The 21,346-nt window shown below is 45.7% G+C and overlaps 1 protein-coding gene across 1 annotated transcript in view; it reads left to right on the top strand.

Annotated features, from left to right (window-relative positions):
• Positions 1-21,346, top strand: part of RCAN1 (regulator of calcineurin 1) — an 86,178-nt gene that overhangs the window by 55,131 nt on the left and 9,701 nt on the right. The window lies entirely within an intron of this gene.

Genomic DNA, 21,346 nt, shown 5'->3' with positions numbered 1-21,346 from the left:
GTTGTGGAGGCTGGGAAGCCTGAGATCAGGGTGCCAGCGTGGTTGGTTCTTGGTGAGGGCTCCTCCTGGCTTGCAGACTGTTACCTTCTTGCTGTATCCTCACATGGTGTAAAAAAAAGAGAACAAATATTTTGGCCTCTTTTTATAAGGGCACTAATCCCATCATAAGGACCCTACCCTCATGATTTCACCTCACCCTAATTATCTCCCAAAGGCCCCACCTCCAAATATCATCTTTCCCTGTCTGTTTTCTGTTGCTATAATAAAATACCACAGACTGGGTAATTTATAAAGAAAAGAGATTTAGTTGGCTTACGGTTCTGGGAGCTGAGAAGTCCAAGAGTGTGGTGCTGGCATCGGGCCTGGGTCATCCCATGCTGGAAGGCAAGGACAGAAGTGGGCTTCCAAGACAGAGAGAAGAAATCAGGCCAAACTCATCGTTTTTGTCAGCAACCCCCTCCCTCTGTAACTCACCCAGTCCTGCCATAATGGCATTAACCCCTTCCTGAGGGCTCTGCCTAATCGCCTCTTGAAGGCCCCGCCTCTGTCACCGTGGCAATTATGTTTCTAACACATGGACTTTTAGGGGACACATTCAAACCATAGCACCGTCACGCTGGGGGTATAGACGGAATTCAACCCGTAGCGGTGGGCGAGGTACTTAATTGATCTCATTCTCCTGGCTTCTTCATGACAGCTTTCTACTTTGCCTGTTGGAACTACTTTTTCCAAATTACACATCTCCTAGGGTGTGTTTGCGTACATGGCAGGGAGCAGGTGAGGGCGAGGGGTAGACGTCGGTGGAAAGAGCAGCAGGTCTAGGCGAGAAGCTTGCTGCAGTGAGAGGCCTTCTCTTGGCTCCGCTGAAAACAGCCCCTTTCTCTGAGGCGTGTGAGGGAGTCCGCAGTGGCCCCTGCGATGGGGCCCAAACCCTTCACTGATTCCTCAACGACTTGACCCTGGCGGTGCTGGCTGCACCCTGGTGGGAGTTTGTCTGTAGCCCTTTGTGTTCCAAAGAAAATACCACCCACAAAATTCACTGTCTTGCTCACCATAGACCTTTCAAAAGTATAGACCCCAAAATAGGGTCGGGGAAATATTTATTCATGTACATATGTCTCTCTTATCCAGAAAGCCATTTTTAAGAAGTCATACACTCATGACTAATCGTTTTCTCCACTTTTAAAAATTTTCCAGGTAGGACACAGTAATGGGTCAAGCTACTTATACCTTTCCTGTTTCCCCTTTTAATGGGAAAAACACACTGTCTTTCCATATCTCAAATGGAATTGAACGTTTCTTGTAAAATATACATCTCAGGGAAAAACCCATTGCTATTCTAGACCAGCTTCCTCCTATTCTTCAGTTCCTGGTACGGTGGGTGTTGTTTGTACCTCTGACTTCTACTTTCTGAGTTGGAGAGTTATAATTATTTGCTTACTGGTATTTGCGTGTGCATTGTTTGTCTTCCCACTACAAAGATAGTTTTGCTTTTAAGCTACAATGATTTTTCTGATTCACGTTGTGCTATCTTCTTTGCATCAGCTTCTAAAATAAATAGGGATTACACGTCTATTGACAATCTATTAACAGCATTATTGGAATTTTTCAAATAATGTAATTGTACCAGTAAATGATTTTAAGTTAGAGCCTATGAGTTTGAGACAAAGAAAACAGTTTCTACATTTTAAAAAAAGGAGCCTAATGATAAGGAAGAAACTGCCAACAAATACTATGAAGTCAGCATTTTAATGTCATTTTCTCTCAGAGCCTGAGTATAGTAAGTTCTCGGCCTGCTGGCAAGAAATGTTGGTGGGAAAAGAGTGTTACTAGGTGGAGATTTTTTAATGGAAAGAAGTAAACTTTTGCCCAGTGTAATTTCTAGTCATTATCTAAATTACTGAAATGTTTGTTTTTATCTGGTTTATTTCAGTAAACCACTTTCTTTTAGCATTCATCAGAGGGTCAAAGAGAATGGTGTATCTCTGAAGAATGTCATTTTATTTAAAATTGACTGTGCTTTCAACATTCCTATCTGTGTTTTTCAATCCAGCAGTTGACACGTGGACAACGTCAGTGTCTCCTTAGGACCTCATTGACAGGAGCTCTATATTAAAAGAGTTCATTCTTTCCTGTTGAGCAAGAAATTAAATGAATGTGTTTGGTGAGTGGAGTTATTCTTAGGATGTTAGAACAACCTGCTAAATTTTAGATTCCAGAGTTACTATTCTCCAAGGGTGGTACCGCTACTCCTCCCAGGGGCATTTGAAAATCCCTGGGAGGCTCTTGGGCTGCAGCAAGGACTGGGGGAGAGCTGCTGGCATCTGGGGGAGGAGGAACCAACAAGCAGGGGTGATAAACAGTCCAGAATGCAAGGGACAGGACCGCACCAGGAGAAATTGTTTCCTTCAAATGTCATCAGTGTAGCTGTTGAGAAACATTGAGAGAAATTCCAGGCTTGCAGAATATCAGAACCCAAAGGATCTCTGTGTCTGGCTCCTGGTCCGGGAGGGCACACGGAGTGTGTAGTCTATGTTGTCAGTGTTTTCCTTTCTCTCATGCCCCACATTGCAGCAGTTTTCATCAGAAACCACAAGGAGCCCAAGACATACTTCCTCATTTCTGAAATGACTTTCTTAGTCAGGCTCAGATCAGTCTCTGTGGAGACCAACACTCATGTACCCCACTAGCAAAGCCTTTTGTTAGAAAATGTCACGCTGGTATTCAGATTGTCCTCCGGCCTGGTTCTGGAAGTGTGGGTGACATGTGTCGCCGACTGGTCAAAACTGCCCATTGTGCAATACTGTCATCTGCCCGAAAGAGCAGGAAGCAAACTCAAGGTGACACTGAAGCAAGGGCAGTGCGGTGAGCCTGACTTTGTGGCTTGGTTCTGCTGTTGCCTTTTGGCTTAGTCTCCCTGCGGGAACACATCCCACCAAGAAGGCCCGTCCAGCCTGCGCCCCGATTGCAGGCGCAGGGCTCAGGACAGGTAGTCCAGCGGCTCTCACTCCAGCTGCCGGTGGGGAGCAGATGCTGTAACAAGCTTTGGGAACATGAAGGCTCACATCACATGGCTCCTCCTGTCTAATTGCTGCCCGGCCTTCCAGCATAGATCTTGAAGTTCCATCATGCGGCTTTTAGAGGCTTTCCTGCCCACAGGTGCCCTTGCTACCTCTTCTGCGTGCGTCCCTCGCCCTGCTGTTTGCTGAGGCTTACAGGCTCATCCCACGTACATAGGAGACCTTAACTCTAATCGGAAGCAGGCGCTGCCTGGCGGCGGCTGGGTCTCACTGAGTTTCTCTCTCAGGGGACCAGTGGGGTCCTCAGATAAGGAAGAGGCTCAGCAAATGCTTGTCGAAAGGAATGCTAAGTAACCTAAATCCAGAAATCAGACTCCCCCCCACCAGTCTTTAAAAGGTTAGGGTTTTTTTTCCCTCCAATTTTGTAAATTGTGGTTAAATACACAAAATATAAAATTTACCATCTTAACCACTTTTAAGTGAGTTCAGCGGTCTGGTACCAATTATCTTTCTTTTCTAAATATCTCTTTTTAGGTCAACATTTTGAGTTCACAGAGAGCTTGATCATTCTTTCACTCAGTCATTCAGCCAACAGACAGTCACAGAGCCAGGTGCCCAGCACTGAGCTAGATGTGAAAATACAGGCGGTCATTTTCCAGCCCTCAGAGAGTCCCAATAGGGAAGCTGGATGTTAAAAAGATGAACAGAAAGAGAGCTGGAGTGGCTATACTATTATCAGACAAAGCAGGTGTTAGGACAAAAATTATTCCTAGAGATAAAAGAGGAAATTATATAAAGAAGAAATGGCCATTTCATCAAGATGATATAGCAATTATAAATACATAGGCACCTAACAACAGAGCCCCAAAATACATAAAGCAAAAACTATCAAAAAATTTTTAGGTGAAATGGACAAACTGAGAAACCCATAAACCAACCAAAACTAACTCAAAATAGCTAGAAAACTGAATAGGCCTATTAAAAGTAAAGATAGTGAGTTAGTAATAAAAATTCTAACAAAGAAACCTCTAAAACTAAATGTCTTCACTGGTGAATGTTACCAAAAATTTAATGAATAATTAGCACTGATTAAAAAAAAAGGATGAACCTTGGACCCCTTCCAGTCGTCATCTGTGTCAGGAAGGAAAAGAATACCTAACAGAGGACTGAAATGCATCGGGGGTCCAGGGACAAGTTGTCTGAGGATGTTCAGATTGTTGTTAACATAGGAATGAGCCAGGACAAGATGTGGGAGATGCTCCAGGCAGAGGAAACGGCTTGGACCAAGGCCCCAGGACAGGAAGACAGGCCCGTGGAGCATCAATGAACCATGACAGTGTGGCCAGAGCTGAACATGGGCGAGGTGGGACCTGAGTGAGAGGTAGCAGGGGCCAGCTCGAGTCAAGGTGCTGGATTTTTCCCTCAAAGCAGGTGGGAGCCACAGAAGGGCTTACCATTGCCTCACACTCACTTCGCGAATGTCTGAGAAAAGAAGACACGGCTGCTTATTTTCCGAGGCTCACCTTCCAGAATGATCCAAGACACAGCTCCTCCTTTGGTGCCTGGTCCCGTGGGGACTGCTCCCAGCCACCGTTCCTGGAAGCCCAGGGAAAAGCCTCCACGTCCCCTCCACCACTCAGCCACCCTGAGGTTCTCAGAGCCATTAGAGGAAGGGCAGGGATGACTTAGGAATGAATGGGAGAGATGGAAAGAAGGGTGGAGGGAAGAAGTGGGCAGGAATTTTTAGAAGAATCAGAAAAAAAGCTAGAAGAAATGAGAGGGTCAAAGGAGGCAATGGAGGAGAGGGAAGGGGAGAAGGGAGTTACAGCCCGCCCTGCCCAAGCTCCCACTGGGTGTCAGGCCTGGGCCGGGCCGAGCCCTTGCCGGGATGGGAGCTCTCATCAACTCCTCTCAACCACCCTGCAAGGGAGGTCCTGAGGCTCTGGCCAGTCTCACCCACTGCAGCCTCTTAGAATGTGGGGTGTGGGCCCAACTTCCCTGACCCCGCTGGAGTCAGACTTTTCTTCTGCAGCTAAGTCATCCGTATTAGTGGAAGCTGCCCTTGACCCTTAGGGAGAAGGGAAAAGGCAATTTTGCATGGCCCTCTTGTCTGATGTTTGCAGAAGTTCCAGTGGTTAGTCTGATCTTAACATCCAAACAAAAGCAGGTCTGGACATTTTTTGTGTGTGTGTGCTTTTTAAAACTCTTAAAGATGCAGGAAAAGAGCCGGAAGATCGTGGGGATACAGAATGCGTAACACGGCAGCAGCTCCCGTCTGCCCAGCACTTGCGCCTGTGCCGAGCACGGTGCTGGCGGCCGTTACCCCCTCCAGCGGGAGTCCAGCCAGAGCACACATCACAGCCACCCAGCGGGCTTGTTAAAACAGTTTCTGATTCAGTAAACATGTATTTGTTTTCTGTTGCAGTATAACAAATTACCACAAATCTGGTGGCTTACAACAACGCCCATTTTTTAGCTGACAAGTCTGTAGGTCAGAAGACCGGGCACACATGACTGGCTTTTCTGCTCAAGGTTTACAAAGCTGACACTGGGTTCTCAGCTGGGCCAAGTTCCTGTCCTGAGGCTCTAGGGGAGAACCTGCCTCCTGGCACATTCAGGTCCCCATTTCCTTGCCAGGGACTACTCCAGCTCCTTGAGGCCACTCACACTCCTTGCCATGGGGCCCGCTCCATATTCAGAATCTGCAACAGAGAATGTGTCTCTTACATCCAACCTCTGACTTCAAAAAACTCCTGGTCCTTTTTAAGGACTCACCCTGCATAATCTCCCTGTGTAACAACCTAATCGTGGGAAGAGAAATTCATCACTGTCAGAGTCTCAGGGGTATGCAGAGTCTTATGCAAGGAGCTAGATCTTAGAATTCTGCCTCCCGCAGCAGGCGGGACAAGAATTCTAACAGTGCCCAGGTAATCAGATGCTCTTCTCTGGGAACCAGAGTCTGAGAAGCACCTACCTATGCTAATTCTACAGCCACCTTTGACTTAGATTTTTTCCACTTTACAAATGAGGAAACTGAAGCTCAGAGTATTAAGTCTAGGGGTAATATTCACAACAGATAGCAGCGAGTGCCCAGTGGGCGCTGACCAGTGAGAAGGGATGTTGTGGCAATCGGGACAGATTCTCTCTGTACAGACCGCCGGGGCCACCCTGGCCAGCACCGGCTGACCGAGAACCCCCAGCGCGTAAGGGCTGCAGCCAGTGCTCACACCCAGGTCCATCCGACACCCGGCCCTGGGCTTTGGCCACTCCACATGCTAAGATGAAAAAGAAAATGTCACACACACACCCAAGGCTAAGCCAGGAGCAAAAGAAAGAAAGAGACAGCAGTTTATGGATTCCAAAATGCAACTTCTTTTGACTATTCCATCTGCACGCTGTTCTGTGCAGCTACCTTTCTCTGGGTTAAATCTGTATTAGTTTCCTATTCTTATGGAACAGATTGCCAAAATAATTTAGTGGCTGAAAACAATAAAGACTTATTACCTTACAGTTCTGGAGATCGAAGTCCAAAGTCAGTCTCGGTGGGCTGTTGTCAAGGCGTCAGCTGGGCTGGGTTCCTTCCAGGGCACAGTCCGTCCCCGGCCTTTTCCCAGGTTGCAGAGCTACCGCACCCTTGGCGCATGGCCTCTCGTCACTCCAGGCTCTGCTGCCCTCACCCCGTCTCTGTCTCGTCTCTGACTCTGACCCTCCTGTGCCCCACTTACAAGCACCCTAGTTCTTACACTGGGCCCACGCTGATAATCTGTCACCTCCCATTCCCCAAATCCTCAGCTTGATCACCCCTGCAGAGTCCCTTGTGCTATGGGAACATATTCAAAGCTCCAAGGATTTGGACGTGGTCATCTCTGAGGGGCTGTTACTCAGCCCAACTCGCAGTCTGAGGCCTGTAACAGCAGACACTTACCCAGAACTTCCTGTGTGCCCAGCCCTGTGTAGACATTAGGTCAGTTAGTGTCACAGCCACACATGAGGTGTGTTCTGAGATTGTCCCTTTACAGAGGGAGAACCTAAAGCACGTGGAAGTTGAGAGCCTTGCCCAAGGTCACCCAGCTGAAAATGGAACACCACAGTTCAAACCAGGTGGTCTGGCTCCAGAGTCCACACCGTCAGCGCTCTGTTACGCGCCTCTCACAGATGTAGGGGTAAAAGTCAGACACTGTGTATGTGGATGGCAAGAAGCCAAACCCACCACCTCCCCTTCCCCTTACACCCATTCTTCCCGTTAAGGACCCTCCTCTCCTTCTGGGCTGTCAGGTGGAGAAGCAGTTAGTCACTTTGACCTTGCCTTCCAGGTCTAATTAGTTAACAACCCTTGCCACGTCTGCCCATCTCTGAAATGCTGTTCTAGTTACTATTGCTGCAAAACAAGCCACCCAAAACTTAGTGGCTTAAAATGGCAGCAGTCATCTACTTTGCTCAGGAATCTGAAAGATGGTTCTTCTCTCCTCTGTGTGGCATCACTGGGTTTGCTTGGCCTGGGAATGGAGGGTCCACTCCCAAGGTGCCACACTCACATGGCGAGCAAGTTGTGCTGGCCGCCACTTGGGAACACAGCCTGGGCTTTGTGCCGGGGGCCTCAGTTCCTCTCCACGTGGGCTGCTTGGGCTTCCTGACAGCATGGAGACTGGGTCCAAGAGGAAGTGTCCCAAGAGAGCAAGGCAGAGTGCATGGCTTTTTATGAACTAGCCTTGGAAGTCACATGCTGTCTTTCCCACCATATAGCATTGATTGAGGCTCTCACAAAGGCCCTCCACGTTCAAGGGCAGGGGACATACATTCTACCTCCTGACAGGGGAATGGCTAGGCTCTACAAGGGCGTGTGGGATAGCAGCCAGTGTTGCAGCCATCTTCAGAGAGTTCAATCTGCCATGATTGTATTATCGGCACTGCCTGCAACATCCCACCATGCCACCCACGGCGTCCTTCCCACTTCGTACCCATTTAAGGGTATGTTATTCTCTAAGCCCATATTTGGGTGTATGGTCTAACAGAAGACTTTGTCTAATATATTTATTTATTTTAATGTTCTTACCAGAACATAAAAAATGTGTTGCATGAATTGTTTTTATTTTAAAAACAAAATATGCAAAGGCAGGATTTCCCAAGAAATCCAAGACATCAGTTAACAGATACTAGCACTTAGCCAATGCCCTGCATAAATGCAGACAAGCAAAGAAATTTGTCCAAAATGGATACAGTGTGTATGTCCTGTAATAAAAGCAGCTCCTTATTTGATGCTGTATGATAGTGAATGAAGAAACTGTTAACTTTCCTAATACCTTTTTTTTTTTTTAGGTAGTCATAAGAAAATGCAGGGATATATCCTTTTCCTACTCATTTAAAATCTAACCCTATTCTTGAATCCTTTATCTGCAGGACTTGTTGCAACTGGACTAATTGGAGGTTGAGATGGGATTGTGACAGACTACACTAGCCTTCTCTGATCACCACCCTCTACTTAACAATATCCTGAGCTCTGAGTGTCTGCAGCACACAAGAGAGATCGTTTATATTACCTCACCCCTGGAGTTGCAGTCATGTCTCCCAGGCTTGAATGTTAAGCCCATTCAGGGGCAGGAACTATGTCTTAGGCTTTTGGAGCCCCTAGTAGAGTACTGAGCACCTGGTACTGGCTTAGAGAGTATTTCTTGATTGGTTTGAATGTGAGCTTTTTGAAGGAATAACTGTACCGCCCTCCTCTCTGTGTCTCCCGTGAAGTCAGGTACTTAGCTGCACGCATTTGTTCAACAAATATTTATGGAGAGTTTTAAGTGTTCCAGGGTCTGTGGCATGGTCTGGCCTTACTTTAGTGGAGGAAACCAATCAAAATGTGATAAATGCTAAGAACTAGAGGTTCCTGGTGTTACAAGAATATATAATAGGAGTAATCTGACCCAGTCCTGTGGTTCGAGAAGGCCCATGGCAGATCCTTCATAAATGGTGGTTGGATGAACAGAGAAATGAGTGATTTTCCTTTAGGCTTGGAAGTCTGTTTTCAACCCCAATCAGCCCACACAAGCCTCTGTGCAGTGTAGGTGCTAGAACAATAGGTGTTTCATCTCCAGGTAGGCAGCACCCAGCCCCAGAAGAGCCCACCTGTGTGGGGAATTTTCCCCTGTAACTGACTTGCTGCCTTGAATTCTCCCCTTAGCGATGGATTCCTTTGGGGTTGAGACTTTGATCTCCAGAATTTGCTGATTAGATACAAATCTCTGGAAGGCCTCATACGTTAAACAGTTGCCATCATTAATGCAATAATGGGAAAACATTTATTAGATAACATTCCAGTCTTGTTAGAAGGGAGATTCAGAGGAAGGGGCCCTCTGGGGAGAAAGGGGAGGGCCTGGATGTGATTCAGGGACACCAAGAAGAATGGAGAAAATAATGCACACAAGGAAGGAGTAGATTTAGGGACAAAGCAATGACGAGAAAGAATTCAGTAGTTTTGCTCAGAGAACGCATGGTGCTGGGGTCATTCGCAATGCCCGGCTGAGAAGTTTCCCAGAGAATGCCAGATACTCCCTGCTGGTCACACTCTGGGGCCTGCACAATGTGCTTTGTGGGCTTTGCTCACACTGGTGCAGAATTGGGCTCAGCTACGCAGCAGGACACAACCAGATGACTGTTCTCATGGCACCCACAGAGCCCTGACCCCCCTAAGAACGGCTCAGCCAGCACAGCTGATGAATCGGGTGTTTCTCTAGATAAAGACAGTTGGCAGGAGAGGCCACCAAAGAAAAGCAAAATCAATATTTTCTAGTGAAATCCCTGTTTTTAGAGGTATTTAGGTAAAAAAAGGGATTCTTTCAATATCTGGAATTCCAAAATATTAATGGATTAAAAACAACAGTTTCGGGATTGCACATAATGCAGTGCAAACAAATTAAAAGCCATGATCCCAAACCACTATGCAAAAAAGGGGCAGGCAGGTTTCTCTCCAGCGACCCTTTAACTTTACATGGTGTGTCTATTAACTGCAGTTACCCGGACCACGGAGGTACGACATTGTGGGGGTGTGGGGGACAAAAACCTTTCTGTTGTTATAAAAGTAATAAAGGTTCACTGTGGAAATTCTGGTAAATCCAAATAAGCAAAAAGTAAAACACTGCAATCTTCTTTAATACTGTGGCACACGTTCTTTCTTTTCGCCAAAATCGAGTCACAGCAGTAAACATTGCTTTGTAACCTGCTTTTTCCTCTTAACAGCAAGTCTTGAATGTCTTTTTATATCATTAAATCACTTTCACCTCCTTAACTGTGAGTGCTTCTATAGTCTACCAAGTAGATTTAACATATTTATTATCTGGTCATTGGTCATGATATTTTATTTGCATAAAAATATATTATTTGCATGATATTTTGTTTGCCTTATGGGAACATATTTGCATCTAAATCTTTGCCCACTGTCATGAGGGTTTCCTTAGAATAAAATCTTAGCAGTGAAATTATTGGGTCAATATTCAGGGTTTGGGTTGACATGGTTTATACTGAAAGTTTAAACTGTCGAGTTTACTACTCGTTTTACGCAGGTTCCTTTTGAAGCTCCTTACATGGACAGATGAGCTATGATTTGGAGTGGGATCAGTAGGATTTTCATGGTGTCCAGGTTAAAGGCTGTCAGATTTCCGAGAGATTCCAGATGATGAACTTAGGGTACAAGTCTTTGGAGCCTTCGAATTCCTTGAAACTGGGTCTCGCTGTTGGTTGGTTGGTTGGTTGGCTGGTTGGTGCACTGGTCACAGTGACACACCCCAGGTCCCTTCAGGAAAAAAGAATTTATCCCCCAGCCACAGTCAGCCCTGTTGGGGATTGCCTCGGCTGAGCAGATCCACCTCCCCCAGGTTCTGCCCCTTCTCAGGGTAGCCCCTATCCCAGAACTGACCAGAGTGGGGGTATCGAGGCTCGGCCCTCCTGCTCCAGGGAGGGGCAGCTTCCACTAGGCATCGTAGCTCCACTCTCCCTCCGCCAAGTCCCACCTCCCCCCATCCTCTCTTCTCCCTAATAACCTCCCGCATAAGAACCTCTGTCTCAGCGTCTGGAAGCAGCCAGTGACGGCTGGGTGGCTGGGGGGTTCGGTTGGTTGGGGGTTAACCACTGTATGTGCCACATAATTTCACCTCTACAGACAGCAGTAGTGCCACTGTGACCTCCCTCAGGACAGAAGAGCCCAAGATGGCTCAGACTAACACGGAGGGTTTCTTAAAAGGATGACATCAGGCATAATGTTCCTAACAGTTATTTTCAACATAAGAAACAAACTGTATCATAGATTTTTAAAAGAGCAGTTTAAAATGCTATCCTTTTTAAAATGGTCTTTTAAAAAAGCTACCTAAACACCTCACCCTGAAAACACCTGCATCTCAGGCTGCTTTCAGGTCATCTTGCTGTGTCTTCTGTTGCTGGTGGTGACAAAACCTTTCCTGCCTTCATTACTCGTAAGCTAATTCTCTAGAGATTTGTAAGTGAATTATGGTTTGGATTCTCAGGCATGCTGTCTACCACCCTGGTATGGCCCAGTCATGTCTTGGTAATAATTGCTAAAGAAACCGTATAAAGCATGGTTTATATATATGAGCAGAATCTAGGTCACCCCTATAGCTACGTCTCCACCGTCCCCTGGCATTCACAGTATGTGAGAAGTAGGAGAGAACATTTCGCAAATGCCCAGGGAGACACCTGTAGGAACATGTTGTGCCTGTGAAGGGACCAGGCAAAAAAAAATGCACGTGTGTACGTGTGTGTGTGTGTGTGTATATGTATATATGTAAAGAACTGTGGTGTGGGAGTGAGGGCCACACTCTCTAAATGTGTAATTTGGTGTAGATTATTTGTGGTAGAACAGTTGAGCCATGGGTCTGGGATAGCCATGACCCCAGCACCTCGCACAGAGCCTGGCACGAGCAGGTGACTAATCTATTTTTGATGAATTCCTGAATTAAGGTAGAGGCCAAAACTGCAGATGCCTTTGGGTGGTAATCAGTGGAGGGGCCGCTGGTATTTAGAGAACATGGGTCTGGACTCTGGGCTCCGTGTTGCCATGTCCCCATTCCCCCCTGCCCAAAAAAAGTCAGAAATTCTATTTCTATGTGAAACCTCTTAATTTTTAAATATTGACAAATTGTTTTAGTGCTGGAGGGCTCCCCGTTCACCACGAGTGAACTAACCGGCCCATGCTAGGCCTGGCGGAAAGGGGACAGACAGCTCTTACGTGTGAGTCACTTGACGTGAACTCCCAGATTTTCCTGATGAATAAAATTGGCACAATTGTTCTCTTTTTTGCCGGTGAGTGATGATATCCAAGTTGCCTTGTTCGTTCTGTATTTATAGTTTGTTGAGTATGTTTTGAGCTGTTGCGTTGCCCTCATGAGCAGGACAGGACACGCTTCCTCACGCAACTTACCAGCCAGCTTTTCAGTCATCAGCAAGGCACGCAGTGGGAGTGTCAGGCGGCACATGCTGTGGCCCCGTTGGTCCTTCTCAGCCACAGACGAGGAAACAGGGCGTGTGGATGGCAATGGAAATAGTAGGTAAGAGCACATGACACGGTTTTCTCCCAGCAATTGGCAAAAAAAATAACTACTTCCAAGCTGCCTCCTGAGTTTTAAAACTGGGTGTGGATACGGACTCTGCTTAGCGAAGTCATTGAGAACTGTGTTTTCTATTCGGTATAGAAAGATGTCAATCTTGCCTGGTTTTTCCCTTTCCTCCATGACCGACTGATGGTATGGTTTGATCTTCTGCTTAAGTGCAGCCAGTGCCCTCCAGGATGGGTGTGGTGTGTGCCTGGTCCCCAGCACTGCCGGGCTCCTTGGGAGAACCTCCCAGAATGAGATCTGCACCTCCTGGCCAGGGGGAAGTTGTGTCGGTTCTTTCGAGAAGAGTTTGAAATACTGCAAGAGAAGGAACAAGGCTTTGCAGGTGGCATTAACACTAGGAGGTAGAACTCATACTTTGAATGCAAAGGATTGACTTGCTGAGGTTGAACCAACCAATTAGAGCTGGAATGAGGGGTGACCAGCCGCTGGTGATCCCTGGCCCAGGAGCGGACCACGGCTAGCCCACTCCTGGGCGACAGTCCTTGCCCAGGTTTCTGCCACCACAGTATTTGTGCCCCTGGCTGAGAACGGCATCAAAGCAGAAGTTAAAATCAGTAATTAAAGCAAGGTGGATCTGGAAAGAAACATACTAACAAGAACAAATGAGGAGTGATTAATTAGGGTGGCTTTGGCCCCAATAATCTCTAAGTAAATGTTACCTTCCTTAATCCTCATCTGCTGGTCTCCAAGTCATTAAGTATAGTTTTGATTTGCCTATGGCTATTTTTTCATCTAAAACATTGCAAGCATGGCTTTTCCAAGAAGTTACAGAGGGTGGTTAACTGTGTGTACCAAGGAAAGATTGAGGTAATAAGGAAACAAGTTAATGGGATTCCGGCGCACAAGGAATTTAACAAACAAGATGAAATCTGGTATGAGCTGTGACCTCTATCTTAAGGTATAAATTTGTACACACTCTTCCTCCCGACTTTTCCCCCAATAGATTGATGACTTTCTTCTTTCCATTTTCTTTCTTTCTTTTTTTTTTGTTTTGTTTTTAGATGATTACAGTTTTTCTTTATTTTCACCTTAAGCTCTAACAGATTATGATTGCCATTCTGTTAAAAGACGTGTTCAGCATTTTCACCTTTGAAACAATATGAATTTAGGGCACCATTGCATTCATCATTTTGGGCACTGTCATAAATAAGCCACCCATATTTTTTTCTTTAAGGAATTGAAAGTTCTGTATTATCCCAGAAATACAAATTATTGGTAAATTCTCTTATACAAATTTAATCAAAGTATCAAATGATATTTCAGGCTTTTGTATTTTTTTTTCAAAGTATTAGGTACGTGCCATTCTTTCTTTTGTTTTCCTACAGAAGAGTAATGCTTATTAAACTTAAAAGTGTTTTTTTTTAAAGAAGATTTTCCTATTTCACATTTTGAATTCTTAGTTGTCATTGTCTGCAGTTGGAGAACCAACGCCTCCCTTTTTTTCTAGGGCATTCTAGTTAAAACCTTTAAAACTCTTCAGAAAAAAAGGTTATCTGCTTTGCTTTACATTTTCTTTGAATTGGTGGCCCTTCCCTGTGGCCAAGCAGATTTTTCCAGTAATAAAGCAATACTAAAGCAATAAATTCCTGAGCCTGTTCCCTGATTACCCTAAAAGTGAACAAAAATAGAAATTCCTTTAAAGAAGGAATTCTTCAAAAAGAAGAATATTTTTTTCTGTTCTCTTTCTTACACATGCTCATCATGAAGAAGCCTAAAGAAAACTGCAAACTTAATCACACTACTGCTTAGACAAATGGTCTCCAAATGTTTTTGATCATGAACCTCCTTGGTAAAAGGCTTTATAGTACATCTGCCAGTAAAGCATTTTATTTGTAAATTCTGTACAAATTCTGCTATGTACTGTACACCTTATAAAACATGCCCTGAAAATAAGCATTTAAAAAAGACAAGGTGAACGTATGTTCAGTTGAGTTCGTTCTTCCTTCATGGCAAAGGATTGTGCTGGAGACCACTGCAGGGGACCCATGAGAAGAACACGGTCCTCCGTAGCCTCCCATGTCCTGGGTGCTCAGGGTCTCCAGGTGATGGTGTAGTCCAGTGCTTGGACATCCCGAGAGCCCCCGCACAGCAAGGACATAGAAAGTACATTTGAGAATGTGACTGAGCAAGCATGTGGCCCTTGGGCACAATGCTTTCCGTGAGGCCTAGGAGCAAGTGCCTTCACCAACACTGCTGGCCTTGGCTCAAACCGAAGACAGACGGTGCCCTTCAGCCGGTAACACCGACAGTCACGGCCGTTAGGTGCCCTGGTAAATTCTGGCTCTTGGCCGGCATCAGACGGGCCCTCCCTGGTGCAGTTCTCTGAATGTCTATGAGCATTCGTCTGCATCTCCAGGGAGCTGCACAAGGAGCACCATCGTCCTCATGAAGCTTTCACTGTAGTAGGAAGGCTGCCAAGTGAGAACATTTAGTGGGGAGGGGGCTTTTTAGTCCTGGAGGAGTGGCCTTTGTGATGGGCTTTGAAGGATGCATAGGAGTTCTGCAGGCAGAGATGAGATGTTCTGCAGGCTGAGGGAACTGCAGAACGTGGGCACAGCAGAGGGTGTCCCGAGGGGAGCCATGGACATCTGGCCAGAGCAGAAGGTCTCACGGCCCTATTTGCTCTAACTTCCTCCCTGCTCCTTTGCTGCATTCTGGACGCGGGTGCCAGAGTGGTTCTGCTATATGGAAATCACGTCATGACAGCCCACGCTCCTCCTCCACTCAACATGCTCTGATGACCCCCACCTCAGTAGAAGACGAGCCAGGATCCTTCCAGTGCTAAAGCTCTCTCTTGTCCTCGTTCCCAGCGACTTTCCCCATATTCCTCCTGGGCAGCCAGCCGGAGCTTCCTAGCTGGCCTGCAGTGTTCCAGGATTCTCCTGCCACAGGGCCTTTGCATCTGCTGTTCCCCAGCACTCCCCACCTCCTTCAGGTCCTCACACACTCACATGTCACCTTCTCAAGGATGGCTTCCCTGGCCAGGCTTGCTTCCCACATCCCCTTCCCAGCTTTTCCTATCCCTCCTGCTTTACCGCACACCCATCACTGTCTCGACGTGCCGTATACTGTACCCATCTATCTTGTTTATTATCTTTTCTCTCCCTCTAGAATGTAGGCTCCAAGAAGGCAGGGAGCTTTGTATGTTTTGTCCATCTTTGAATCCCTAAGACCTGGGACAGTTTTTGGGCAAATGAATGAATGAATGGATGAATGAGTGAATGAGTACGGACCAAGTGGCTCATCTTCAACCTCAGGAGCAGTGGAAAGTCACTGAAGCTTTGTGTGTGTGTGCTTTTTAATAGCATGTTACCTGTTATTTATTTAAAATGGAGGAAATAAGAAAATATAATCATATACTTTTATTTGCATAGAGAAATACCAAAATAATAAAAAACAAGTTTAAAAAAATGTGGTTCCCCGTAGTAGGCGGAGTGGGAATGGAGTAGACAGGGACAGGATGAGGTTTCTCAGTGGATCCTACTGACTTTTATGTTATTTTGATCATGTGAACTTGTTACCAAGCTTTTAAAAATATCTGTTTAAATAAGACTCATGATTTGCCGGTGCCACGTGGCACCTGTCATTCCCAGCAACTCAGGAGGCTGAGGTGGGAGGATCCCGTGAGTCCAGGAATTCAAGGCCAGCCTGAGCAACACAGCGAGACCCTGTCTCCACTGAATAACTAAACGAGACTGATGAGGTGGGAGGGTTGGAATTTGCAGTGGAGAAGGTAAGCTCCAAGCAAACTCTCCAAAATTATAATCTTCCCGATGGTGGGGTTTGCACTTCATTTGTCTATTCTTTTCCATAATATCTATAATCATACTTGTCATGTATAATAGAAGGCTATTAATTAAATATTTGCTGACCAAATGAACAAATGAATGAATATGCGAATGACATGACATGAGATAATATATGTCCTCAAATGTATGAACAACTCTTGTGTCAAAAAGAAATCAGCCTAGTTTTTGGTTGTATACCATCAAACTAGAACCAATGAGTGACGGTTGAGGGAGAAAAAAATCAGTCTGTTCCTTCAACAGGCATTTTTGAGAGACAGTTTTGTGGCAGGCACTGAGACTAGCAAGTGGCGTAACACACGGGCTAAGCTTTCAAGAGGCTGACGGTTTAGAATCAGGTGTCAGGTGCGAGGACAGCCACAGTGCACTGACGCTGACACGAGCACGATGCCACGGACGGTTGAGGACGTCTGGGGAGTGCCAAACTAACCTTGGATGAGGGTGTCTTAGTGGGTTTGGGGTGACAAGGATTCTTTGCTTGGCCAAACTTTAGACAGGTTTCTGAACCTTCTCCTAGGCCCACCTGTGCACTTCCTTGTAAAATCCAGTTTTAGCAAAAGAGTCCTACTAAATCAGCTTAGCAAGAACCCTGCACCCTCGAGATCTGATCAGGTTCCTCATCCACCACCATGCCCTGGTGACGTCTGATCGTGCTGGCCTGTGTTCCGCAAGACTCCTGCTGGGTGGTTTAGCCAGAGTCCCCCTTCCCCCTGATGTTTCCTCTTAGTAATTTTCCATCACTAACCACCCCCTGCTCCTTGGGTGTAAGTCCCCACTGGCCCGTGCTGCTTTGGGAGTTAAGCCCCCAATCTCTCTCCCCCACTGCAAGACCCCATCGCGGTGGTCCCTATACCTGGCGCAGTGGTCCTGAATAAAGTCTTCCTTGCCTGCCTTTAACAAGCATCACTGAATAATTTTTTTCTTTAGTAGGGTGGTCATGGTTGGCTTCCTGGAGAATGACATACCTGAGCTCAATCTTCAAATAAAAAAAAAAAAAAAGAAGGAAAAGAAGGGGGAGGAAAGATGGATAATCCAGGGAGGTGGGGGCAAGAGCAGAGACTCTGAGGAGGGGGGGAGAGTGTGTTGTCGGGGACGTAAAGGTGAGAGCAGCACTGGCAGGACACGTGACAGCCTTGAACTCGGCGGGAGGAAGGTGTTCCTAGCAGGCTACCCGAACTAGAGGGGGACTGCTTATCGCTGAAGTTGTTATGGTAGGAGAGGAATGTGATCGCACTCGGTCAGCTTCAGGGAGTTTTATGTGTGGGAATTGCACACTGTCTTGGGGCACTAAGAAATCAGCCACAGTGAGTTCATTTAGAAAGGTATTGCCGTTGCGGGGGGCCGCCTGGAGTGGCGTGCAAAGTGAAGGGTGCAACAGAGAACCTACAGAACTTTCCACTGACTGCAGGGCACACAGGGAGGAGGACATCCAAGATGCCCTGGACCATGCAGAGAGATGGGGAAATAAGCTACGATATCAAAGCGCACTGGACCAAGCGTGGACTCTACAAACAAAAGACCAGGATGAGTTCTGGTTCTTTCAAAGACAGAGTGCCACTCTGAACCTCAGTATCATTATTACTGAAATGGGAAACAGAAAGGCAACGGACACCCTTCAGCCACCGGCTGTGTTTCAGGCACTGTGCTAGGCCCTTTGCCTCCCTCTGTCCAATCCTCACCACAACTCTGGATTTGATATTAATCCATTTTACAAGTTGAGGACAAGAACACTCTCCTCAGTTTGTAACACCTGTTAGACTGTGACATGGCAAAGATGAGGAAGAAAGCAAGCCCTGTGGTTTTGGTTTGGAGATTTTAAAAAATTTCTTATATAGTAACTTAGGTTTGGGAGAACAATGTGCCACATTATATAGGGAAGGGCTATAATTATTAGGTAGCAATAAAGCTACTCCAGTATCTCAGAAGTGAAAACCTGAAATGAAATGTCAGTTTCATCGGCCTTCAGGATAAATGCGCTGACACCATTATTAGCTCAATGGAGTGTGTTGTCATTTGCCTTCAGGAGAGATCTGTTGCAAATTGCCTCGTTCTCTGCTCTGTGTTGGTTTGCACGTCTAAGTCAGAACTCAGTTTCCCTCTTCGGCCCATTCATTGTGTAGAAAGTTTCACAGGTGGCACATTCTTGGTGCAGTTGGCAACTCCTTGAGGTTTGTGACGGACGTGCTGAGGTCATCTGAACGATGCTTCAGGAATGCTGTAATGGGAATGATGGAATTCATCCATAAACCTTAATTTTTCCCCACCAAAAATAGAAACTTCTTAATGAAAATATGCTCTAGCTGCTCGGAGCCCGAGGAGTCAAATGCAAGTTATAGAGATTCGTTTATGACTTGTATGGTGGGAATGGAAGAAATGCAAAACATCTAAAGCTTTGAGTCAACAAAAGGATTTCATTTCTTTTTTTAACTTCTGGTTTCAGTTTTACTATGTTGAGTGCAACTTTTAGTATGCTTTTCAAGAGCTCTAATGGAACACTGCTGTGGGCACTGCTTTCTTCCAGTCACTTCCATCGACTGGCGAACAACGGTCAACAATGTACTTGTCTCCCAAACCACAAGGAATATACAAGTAGGAAAGTCAACTTTTTAAAGACTTGCTTTGGGTCAATGTTTATTCTCAGTGGGGAAAGTCAGTATTGGCAAAGTAAATTCTTTTGCATACGACCTTTAGAAAGCCAAGTTCATGTACACTAGACCTGCAGTCTAAGAACAGACATTCTTAACAAGAATTACCAGATTAGCAGATGAGGGGAATTGAGAGGAGTGTAAAGCAATCTTACCTCTGGGTATGGGGACAGGTGCCCCAGGAAACCCGGTGCTCTGCCCCATTGGCCAGCCGGGGTGTCTGAGCACCACTAAGGATCTGTGCTACTCAGCATGACACGTTTTGAAAACTCGAGTCTGCTCCACACCTCTTGCTTTGTAGCCGAGGAAACCCGAGGTGGCAGATCCTAGGTGCCCTCCCTTCTGGGCCAGGGCTCTGGGGCGTTTTGCAACCCTGGTGATTTTTTGCCAGGAAGCCTCCGTTCCAGTCTCCTACAAAATCACAGCCACCACTTTGACCTGCTCCTATTCCTGATCTAAAAATGGAAGTGCTCAAGCTCACTAAATTCAATTCAGATAGAGCTGATCAGTTTAAAGGCAGGTCCCAAATTACACGTTTTGTTGGGCTTTGAGGGCAGCCTGGTGAAAGATCTGTCTGAGCAAAGACAGTTGAGTACTCTTCAAATACCTCACTGTTCTTTTTTTTTTTTATCCATATAATGAAATCAAAATTGTAAATTTTGGTGAGCCCATGCTGTTGTCTCAGATGAACAGAAATATTCCAGACTTGCCCACAAAAATGCACTGGAGCTCTGGGTCATGATTTAAAAAAAGAAGAAGACAGTAAAATTAGCCTCTGTTGCCTCCTGTGATCACCTTTAATGCAATTGCCCAGGTGGACGCCAGGAGAAAGAGAAAGGAGGCAAAGGTTTGGAGAGGATGGAGGGAGCTTCAGAGAGGTTCCCCGCCCATCTGGAGGATTGAAATGCAGTGCTGCCCCCTACATCCCACCACCACCTACAGTCTGCACGTGCCCCAGGACACAGGACCGGAGCTGAGACTCCCTGCACTGAAAATGCAGTGCCCCCAAGTACATGCTCTCCGTCTCAGAGCACCATCCAGTAGGACCACTTCCCCCTGGTGTTTGATGCATACCACGCTGTTCAGTGTTCTAAACTCTGTTAGAATATATGCATCTATGTATCTTGGGTCGGGAGTTGTGGGTAATTTGGCAAAGCAAACAACTATAACTGGTTTCTTACATAACTCTACAGTTGGCAGCAAGGGACCATGCATCGAAATTAAGCAACACTTGCTCATCCAAGAAGACTTTGCTTTTCCTTTTTTGGAAAGATAAATGCTCTGCTTTGTTTTTTCCTGTTGCATATATTCTTTTTAATTATTGGCTGACTTGAATGATTCTTTGAAGTTAATTTTTGAATGTGAATGGTAGGGCTCCATTTAACTTTTGGAAGCTTAAGAGCTGTCCCTGTGTGCCCCTAAACTAGAATAACTCCAATAACTTGAGTGCCTTTAGGTGATAATGAAATCGGAGAGAGTGGGAAGTACCTAGGACTCAACTGTCGTAGGGATCTGAACTGGATAAGTGCTTCGAATTTTCTGGAGTTGCAACGCCTTGGAAGCACTGGAGTCAGTCTTATATCACAGTGTACCTCTTCAGACCAGGCATCTTACCTGCATCTTACCTTTCAATTGTAGTGCACATTCTTTCTATTCCTTCTTCCTTTCCTATTTTTTTTTTAAACTTTTGGTCTATGAGTCTCTAAGCAGGACCTCTTAATGTTTCTTTTCTCAATTTCTAAGGCTAGGTTCTCTAAAGCGTCTTTGTATCTTTGCCTGAATTCAGTAGTCCTTAGAAAATGATCAAAGTGTTGCATATTCCCAGTTCTCAAATTACAGTAATAAAGTTTTCAAATGAAACTCCTAGGATTGCTTTAGGATCTTTTCTCACCATCCCACTGTGGAATACAAAGTGGGAATTGGGACATTCATCCAATAAAGTTCAACTGGGGAGGGAAAAAAAAAAACCCTACATTTCAAAACGAATCCCACTTTTTTTTCTTTAAAAACAGAGTTTATTGACCAAGACAGATTTCAAAATGTTTTCTCTGCTGCCCCAATAGTGAAACTTTGATTGAGGTTTTCAGGAAATTACAAGGAACAAGCAACTCACCAAGACTCTGGTTTCCAGGTCTCCCAAAGCCTTAAACTTCCCTGGAGGCTAATTGCTGTTTACTGCCCCAGACCTTCGTCCTTTTTCTTCTGTAACATTTTCCATCTTAAGAAGGGCTGTCCCATTCAGCTGGGGAGCATGTTGT

This window comes from Lemur catta, chromosome 1 (assembly GCF_020740605.2).
Source record: "Lemur catta isolate mLemCat1 chromosome 1, mLemCat1.pri, whole genome shotgun sequence".
In the NCBI taxonomy this organism is placed as follows: Eukaryota; Metazoa; Chordata; class Mammalia; order Primates; family Lemuridae; genus Lemur; species Lemur catta.
Note: the sequence above shows the minus strand (reverse complement) of the source record. Positions and strands in the feature narration are given on the sequence as shown.